We start from the raw sequence: 9,105 nt of genomic DNA on the forward strand, positions 1-9,105 counted from the left end.
GGCAGGTGGGCCAGTCCTGAGACTTAAAGTTTTGCTGCAGGTTGAAAGGAGAAGCAGTGGGAGAGTTTGGTTCTTTATTTGTTTGATTTTATTTTTCTATTCTGTGCCCTTGAGGTTAACGTAGCAAAATGGCCCAGTAGGACCAGGCACTCTAGGGGTTCTGTTGGACATTGAGATTCCAGGGCATGGGTGGACAGGAGTTTTAGCTCACCACCCCTCCCTCAGTCTTCCCCCCACAAGCACCAGCTCGTCCTCACGTGCATCGGGGTAGTGGACAGTGTTGACTTGAATTGCTCTTGCCCGCTCCAAGCCTTTCCTATGAATGAACCCAAAAACACTCGACAGGTCGTGAATAATCGTTTTAATGAGTGTGCAAAGCGTGCGACGGGGGTGCACCGAGCTGTCGGGTTAAACAAACAACTTGTACCCTGACCAAATCCGATTGTTAAAGTGCAAAGTGATGTCAGTACCATTTTCATTGCCTTTCGGAAATCCACAGATCTGACACGCGGGAGTCCAATTTTCCCCATTAAGGAAAAATAACAATATTTTTAAACCGTGTGTGTGATCTTCCTTAATATTAATCTGAGCCAAACAAAACCTCATTTGAGAATCAGAGAATTAGTCGTGTCTGTCTCAAACAAACAGAAAGGAAACACGAGAGAGAAAGAAATCAGAACATTATTTAGAGCCTGAAGAAGAATTTCTTTTTTATGGCTCACATATCATTGGTGAGCATTATTGTAAAAATCTTGCCTTTATCTCCTTGTTCAGAGATCACCAGAGGCAAGTATGTAGTTATCTGTTTTTAAACAACTGGGTTGATAATTTAGTCTTGTACTAAGATTGAATTCGTGGGCCTGTAAGGACTTTACCTATTGGAAATTTAACTGGAATATTTGACATGTATATGTTAGCCTGTGAAAGAAGGAAGGATAAGTTGGCTGCACACTAACGCTTTCAAGGAAAACAGTTTGGAGGAAAGTAATGAGCGAGGAACCCTGATGGGCCACCATCTAAAACAATAACAAAAATTATGGGTGAGCTGTTCAAGAATCACATCCTCCTCCTCTTTGCACAGTTGCTCTGGGGAAATATTTTTGTTTCCCTTTCAGCAAAAGGATCTGCTCAAAATCAGCACACATGCTCCCTTCCATGCTATTATTTTTAAAATATTTTTTTTCATAATTTCAAACATTAAATATGAAGAGGTAAGAAAGTAAAACTTCAAGGGAATTTTTTTTTAAATGCAACCCTCTTTGACACATTCTCCCTTAAAAAAATTGTAAAGAGAAATGTGTAAAATGTTTCTCTGCCAGCACTATATAGAAATTCACATATCAAACAAAATGGCCATGATGTTGGTAAATCAATGTATTAGTTCCACGTATGTAGCGTCTACAACTGAGTAACATCATAGACAAAGCTTTTTTATTGGGTTAAATCTTATATATTCTCTTTATTAAAGATAGAAGACAGGGAATACCCTTGGGTCTGCAAGATCATTTGTCCTCCTGAAATTGCAATCAGTTTGGAGAGATGAGATGTTAGGGATATAGGACATTTGAATATAGAAATTCGGAATTTGCTCACTTTAATTCATGTTGGCTATATTATTTTCTACATATCTGTGTCTGTCTTTTGACCAACTACTTCACATATCAATAGATCTATCTATATAGATCTATCTATATACAACTCATAGCAATTAAGTGGATGAATTCACCTAACACATAGAGCTGAAGTGTTTAACAGAGTAAGACTTTTTTTTTTTTTGTGGAAGTCATAGCAGCTTTGTCATTAAGGTTGTTAGTTTTTGTCTATGTTAATTTAGCCCCATTTAGGTGAAATATAAGATATCAAAATTGTGTTTCTATTACCAAAACTTGGGAAAAACAAGCAGAGGTTTAGCATAGTGGTTTTTTGAGTATTATCTCATGAATATCTTTATCAGAATATCACTTGAGATTATACTATATTTCCTAAAAAATTGACAAAAATGATTAAAAATGGAAGCATGCATTATTTAATTGTTTAAAAATATTTTTAGGCACACCGTAAACTGTGCAATTATTACCTAAGCAGATTTCTTCTCTATGGGCTGAGCTGAAGAATCTTAGGACTCACTGAAAGAGTTGTATCCATCTCTGTTTTAGATGCACAAATAGCAAAGCTAGAGGGTGCGTCTGTTTTTGTGTGTATATATGTAGCTAAAGAACTACACTATCAAAACATTAATTATATTTGAAAGAGCAGAGAGCTTGTTGTGGAGAGAATTACATTATTGAATTTATATTCCATGGAATCTGTCTGAGGGGGATGAAATTGTATACCTGTCTTATAAGATGCACCCTTTTCAGAGGTCCCAGCAAAAGAGAATAGATGAAGGAGGAGACTTGGAGAGGAGTGATCTTAGATGCTAGGATGGTCCTGAGCACAGAGAATTCATATGAAAGTGCAAATAACATGAAGAACATACATGGGATCTTTGTTCTCTGTCAGCAAAAGGGAATCAGATATATATTTTGTCTTCCAACTGAGCAAAACACATAATGTTCTTAGCTGAACTGGGGGGAGGGGGAGTAGTTGAATAACTAAAAACATTTCACTTATCATGTTATTTTTTAAAATTCCTAAGTCTTATTTGTTTTACAGTTGCCAAATTTTATATCCAACATTTAGATTATCTTCTTCCCTAATCCTACATTTGTATGAATCATCCCTGATCATTTATAGTTTTTGGCTTAATTACTAATTTTCAGCTTTAAATTACCAATAAACTAATTAATCTGACTAATCTTCCTAAACTTCTGTTGAAAGTATAATAGCTGCAACAACAAAAATAAAATAACCAAACTGCAGCAATAATGACCAAAATATAAGGTTAATAATAATAATGCAAATAACAGTCGCAGAAACCACCTTAAAATAATTTCCATGCTGCTGACAGGATGAGGACAGAAGCCATTTCAGTCTGAAATCTGTGTTTCACAGTTGAAGCCAGGGCATTCCCCTGAGTTCTTGTCTGGGTGGTTAAAAGGACCATTCCTTTCAGCCCAACTCAAGTTTCCAAAAGATCCCTTTGGTTAACGTGGTGGGTCTTCTTAATGGCACTAAGGATTTTTGTCCCCATTCCACATCATTGCAGTGTACGGGTCCCCCTGATGATGTCATTCCCAAGTCTGTGAACTCTGGAAGGGAATGGGAGCAGATCAGAGAAGTGAAGGGGTGCTTGGGAAGAGGGATGGGGCACCTCCTGGCTGGAGCTCCTCTGGTGAGCAGGCAAGTTGTCATGTTTGGAAGGCATGTTCACAAACCCAAAGGAGCCTGAGAAGGAAATCCAGCCATAGAGCAAGCCACAAAAAAGTAGAGACCCTCCCCACCCCCATGAACTCTTTTGATTCCTTTAGAGAGAGGGGGATGTAAAGACAATGGAGGGAAGGGAGGAGACCAAGAGGGAGCTGTTGGTAACTGGTGGTGGTCTAGCAAGTAAGCAAAGCTCACTTCCTCGGGAGCAGGACATGCTTCTGCAAATTGTAAACCTGCCAAGGTTTATTGTTCAAGGTGAGAGAAGAGTCTCCAGTTCCTGGCTGGGAGGAAGCTGCCAGTAAGTCTGGACTTCCAACACTCTAATTCTCAGCCCAAAGTTTGCCCCATCTCCTCAACTCCACTCTCCCTCCCAGGGGGAAAAAAAAAAAAAAAAAAAAAACTGAAGGAGAAGAATGGGCAGCGAGGGGATTCGATTCAGTATTGATCAAGCAGCTGTTAGGGTCAAAGCAGATTGTTTGGTGAGTGCTTTCCTCTGTGTGAGGAGTTGAGGACAGTTGTGGGAGGGAGAACTGAGACACAGCCCTGGCTCTAAGGGGAGCGGGGCCCTAGCTAAGGAACAAGGACAGTTTGGAGAAAGGGAAGGAACCAACCAACTGCCAAATGCATTTGCTTTGCTCATTTTTCCTGCAAGTTAACACAACCCTGAAAATGTATGAAAGCACGCAGCCTGCATACTTTAAAAATTACCAAAAGAAAGGCATAAAAATCAATGGCCAGTTTTCCCTTTGTAAAACATTTTTATTAGATATTGTCTTCCAGTTCACTTATATGAATAGCCCATAACACAAAACAAAGTGGTAGTCTAAGGAAAATAGGTCGGGGAAATGGAAAAATGCAACTTCCTCACTCTGGTACTGCGCTTTATCTCTTCACCCTTCACTGCAGGGAGGCTGGACAACCCTTTTAAATTTCTCTTTCTTATTTCTAAAATAGGAACAAGTTTATGAGAATATCATTCCACTAAAGATCAGCAAAAAGTGAGGACCTTTCTCTTCTGAGGACAAATTCACTGAAGTGATGTTCAGTCTTATCTGGACTTTCTCTAAGTCTACAAAGAAGAGAAAGGTCTGGCTACAACTGTGTATCTTTCCTCCACCTGGATGCACCTGGAGTTTCTCCAGGCCTGGGGTTTGATAATACACTGACTAAATGCACTCCAGCACTTCTGGAAATATAGTTCTGTAACCTGAAGTTAAACTGGACCTTTCTATATGTAATTTAATTCTAACTGAAATGACAGTTAGGGAAAATATTCTCAGTTACTGGGATTGTTTATTTGTTTGGGTAGTTTCTTTTTTAAAGAAACTATCATTTTCAATAGGAAAATTGAAAGTTAGCATTGCCAGTAAAAATGACCCGCAACCCTGTTCCATGTACTTTTGAGAATTAATTTTTTAACAATTTGGTTTTAATTGTATATAACAGAACATTTGACACAATAGATACAGAAGTAAAAGAAACCAAATTTAATGCGTTTTAACGGGGATATTCGATGAAAAGAAAAATAAATAATGCGAGCAGTTATTTCAGAGTAGTACCAGTCATGCAAGCAGAGTTTATGTACCCATTTAGCAAAATTTGTAGATTGTATAGCCTAATTTTTTTTTGTACTTACTGGGGAGTGAATCCAGAGGCATTCTACCTCCAAATTATACCCCTGACCACTATTTATTTTTCATTTTGAAACAGTCTTGCTAGATTGCTGAGAGTCTCACTAACTTACTGAGGCTGCCCTTGAACCTGAGATCCTCTTGTCTCAGCCTCCCAAGTACAGAGATTATAGATAGGTGTGTGCCACCATGCTTGGTTTATAGCCCAGCATAATAATAAATATTTAGCCAATGTAAACTAGGTATTTAAATGCTTTTGCATACAGAGTATATATACCATGCTGCATATGGTTCAAATATTATTTTAATAGAAACTAAAAGCTAAACAAATATTAGCATTTCTAACTTTTTAGCCATATATAGAGATTTACTTATAAACTGCTAATACTGGAAGAAAGCCAGGATTGCATTTTGCTTAGAAGTGCATTGTGAAGCAAGTACAGATTTTCTGTGCTGGGAGGTGACAGAGTAAGGATTGGATTTAAGATCTATATAACCTTTTCAATAGGTCAAAACATAGAAGTCTCATTCTTGAAATGTTCACTTTCTACCATTAAATAAAAGAAATGTATACATATGTATACATTTACAAACACAGGAGAACTGAGTCCAAGTCAAGATATGGCATTTCAGAAAAGGAATGGTTTTCAAATAATGTTCACTAATGCATTTTCCAACAAAGAGGTGTTTTTTTTTGTTTTGTTTTGTTTTGTTTTTTTTTAAGGACAGATACAACCGGCTCTGTTGTGCAAGGGCAAAGCAAAATATTTTTTGTGATGGGCTGTAAGTCATTTAATGGACCGGCACTCTGAGTATTTGTGAAGAATGAATATTCCTCTGAACAGGGCGGTAATGATTTTTCATAGTCCTTAAAAAGAGGAGGGGGGAAGGGTTGGTGGGGAGATATATCCAAGCCCCTTAGGTATAAGCAATAGTGTGCGGGTGTGTGTGGGTGTGGGTGGAAGACGTAAAATAGTAAAGGTTTTTATGACAGGAGGCTCTGTCAAAGCCCACTGGCCTTATCCTGTTTATTCTCTTTTACATACACATTTCAAAAGTACGCTTTCTGCAGGGCTCTCATTTGCAGTCTCGGCTTCCCAGAAGGCAGCTAGCTCGCACTATCGTGTGGTTCAATGTAGCAGTCCGGTTTAAAAAGGAAAAACAACGGACAGGAAGAATAAAGTTAGTCTCATCAATGAAATTTTCATTGGCAGAGAGAGAATAGAAAAAAGGGAAGCTCCAAAATAGGGTAGTGGGAGGAGAGTTACACTTTTTAGGTGAGTTTGGGGAAGATGCTAACTAAAATGCTGTTCAGAGATTGGGATTAATCGAGCAGTTTAAATACAAATCTGCCGGAAATCATGCACCATGCGAATGAAAATGAAGAAATTTATGCATATTCTAATTTTCTCTCTTTGGCTGCTATTTTGGAGGAAGAGACTTCTTTTGCTGATGGTGGGACTTTTTTGTTCTGCACAGGAAATGTGTAAATGAACACAAATGTTTTTTATTTTCCCCCTTTTCCTCTCCATTTCTCTCCTCCACCCCCCCACCCCCCCAGTCAACAATCTTAAGTCCTTCGGGAACTCAGTTCTGCAGCCAGGATCCCAGCATGGTAGGGGGCCGGCGGACAGAACCCCAGGAGTTAGGGCCTTTGACCTTTGGAAATTAATGTAGAGTTTCTCCCTCACCTTTGGACACGCAGATGGGATAGAGGGTGAGAAAAAGTCTTGGGTTTAACAAGCTAAATTCTCTGGAAAGGCTTTTTCTCGCACCACCAAATTCTCGGTAGCCGGGGGCTGAGGAGAGCTTAAGAGTGATCGCGTAAACCCCGCGGTGCTTCGCGGCCAAGTCCGAACACTTTCCCGTCCACGTCTTTGCGAACAAACGGGGACACTCAAGGATGGCGAATCTTAATTATATTAAGACCAGCCGGAACCTCCGCCTCTATTCTGATGTCACGCTGCCAGCGCGGTGGCTCGAGGTCTGGTGTGCGCCGTGGCGTCTGGAAGGGGGCTGCGGCGACCCGGCGCGTGCGGGATGCGGGAGGAGCAGGGATGCTCGGTGAGGGGGACCGGAGAGGAGGCGCTCACCGCTCCAGCCCGCCGGCGCCCGGCAGTTTAGAGTTTTAGGATTAATTCGGGGCGGGGCGAGGGAAGGCAGATTCACATTCCGGAGTTCCGTCTTCTTTTCTACACCCTGGATTTCAAGAAAAACAAAACAAAAACTTGGAGGCACCCTTATTCCTGGGGTGTGAAGGGAGCTCAGTGGCAGGCGGAGCCCTTCCTGCGCCCGGCCCTCGAGGTCCAGCGGAGAAGGAGGCAGCTGAGCCCGCCCGCCCTGCTCATCCCAGGCGGGTCCCGCACGCTGCACCCCGAGCCCTGGACCCCGCTGCAAACCCCAGGTCGAGGCAGTGCACAGCCCAGCGCGCGGAACCACCCGGGTGCCGGGAGCCTGCGCCCGCTGCCCAGCCTGCAGCCCCCCTAGGGGAACTGTCCTTCCGAGCCCCCGGGCTCCCAGCCCCCTCCCTGCAGCCAACCAACCTCCCTCCTGCTAGGACGCCCACGCCCCACCACGTGGATGAGGGATGGCCTGGAGCCCCGGCCACATCTTCTGGGTGGCTGATGGGGGCTTGATATGTTCTCTGGATTTCTCCTTATTTTGGATTTTCTTTGATTTCTTCAAATTCCTTAAGTTTGGGGGTGGAGGGCAGTAAAGGCAAGAGAGAAGAGAGAGGAGAGAGAGAGAGAGAGAGAGAGAGAGAGAGAGAGAGAGAGAGAGAGAGAGAGAGAGATCCCCCCATGGCCAATGATTTTTTTTTTCTTCTTGTCTTTTCAGACCACCTGCTCGTTCCCCGCCCCGTACAGATTCGCACCGGCAACTTGAGTTTAGCCCCCCCCCCCCAATTGTCTGCCCTTGTGACTCCTAGACTGTCGCAAGCATTGCAGGGGTGAGTGGGGGGGGGGTCCTCAAATCAGACTGGACTTGTGGCGTTTGTTGAATTTTGTGGAGAGGCTGATAAATGCTTTTCACAGGCACTTTGATGTTATTTCGAGTCCCCCAAACGGCTGAGGGGCTCCCTAAGAACTGTTGAAGAAGATACTTTCTTGAATTTATTCCTACCTATGAGGCAAAATGCTGAGATTTTAAATTTTTATTTTATTTTATTTTATTTTATTTTTTTAGGATTTGGGAGATAACCTTCCTCCAAGGTTTTCCCTTTCTTTTTCCTAATAAGAGGTCAAGGCCTTATGAAATGAAGTTCATGTCTTGGAGCCAATTTGAAGCAGTACTAAGAGTTTTCTCTTTTACTTTCCTTTTGCTTTATTATTCACCTTTGTCTACCTTAATTCACTTCTATGTTGTGTCTTTCAGCAGTTCTTGTACTCCACAATAACTTTTTTTTTAAGTGCCATAAGAACTTTTCTTTATCACTAGGAGAGAAATTTCAGGGTTATGAACTTGTAAAACTGAATTCAGTCAGCATATATTAAATGCACATGCTACTGAGTGGCACTTGTGTCACCCATAGACTCCTCCCTGGGGCATTTCACATCCCACTTTCATTGATGGTAAAATAGTGGAATTATATAACCAATGAACTAACAACCATGAAAGTAATTTGAAATGTTATAATTGCTAATCATCAAATGTAAAGCATATTTATTAGCATCATTATTAAAAGGTGCCAGAGGGATACAAATAAAACCTGTTCCTATCCTCTGGGAACTTACAATCTAGTTGGGCATAAATAATGAAATGTAAATTGAAAGAAACAGCTACTAAGCAATGTTCAGTGTCTGGCATATTGAAGACACTCAGTCAATGATTGCCTCACATTAATTTGCAGGCATGTCGTTCTTCTAACAGAAATATAATACTAATAAGTAAAGGAAGGATTAATTAAGAAAACTTTTATGGAGGAAATGAATTTGTCCTTTATATGTCACATATAAAGATCAGACTGTGCACACTGTTTGTGCTTCAGGGATCAAGGTGGCCTAAGTGGGAAAATGACAGAGATGTTTGAGGAGAAGGAGTTTGGTGGTAAATTGTAGGAAACCCTGAAGACCCAGCAGAAGAGTTTGTGTTTGATGGGAAAAGTATTCGAGACCTGTGATGGCCCTGGGAGCAGAGGACACCATGATTAAGACTGAAATTTATA

This window comes from Muscardinus avellanarius (assembly GCF_963383645.1).
Source record: "Muscardinus avellanarius genome assembly, chromosome: 12".
Lineage (NCBI taxonomy): Eukaryota > Metazoa > Chordata > Mammalia > Rodentia > Gliridae > Muscardinus > Muscardinus avellanarius.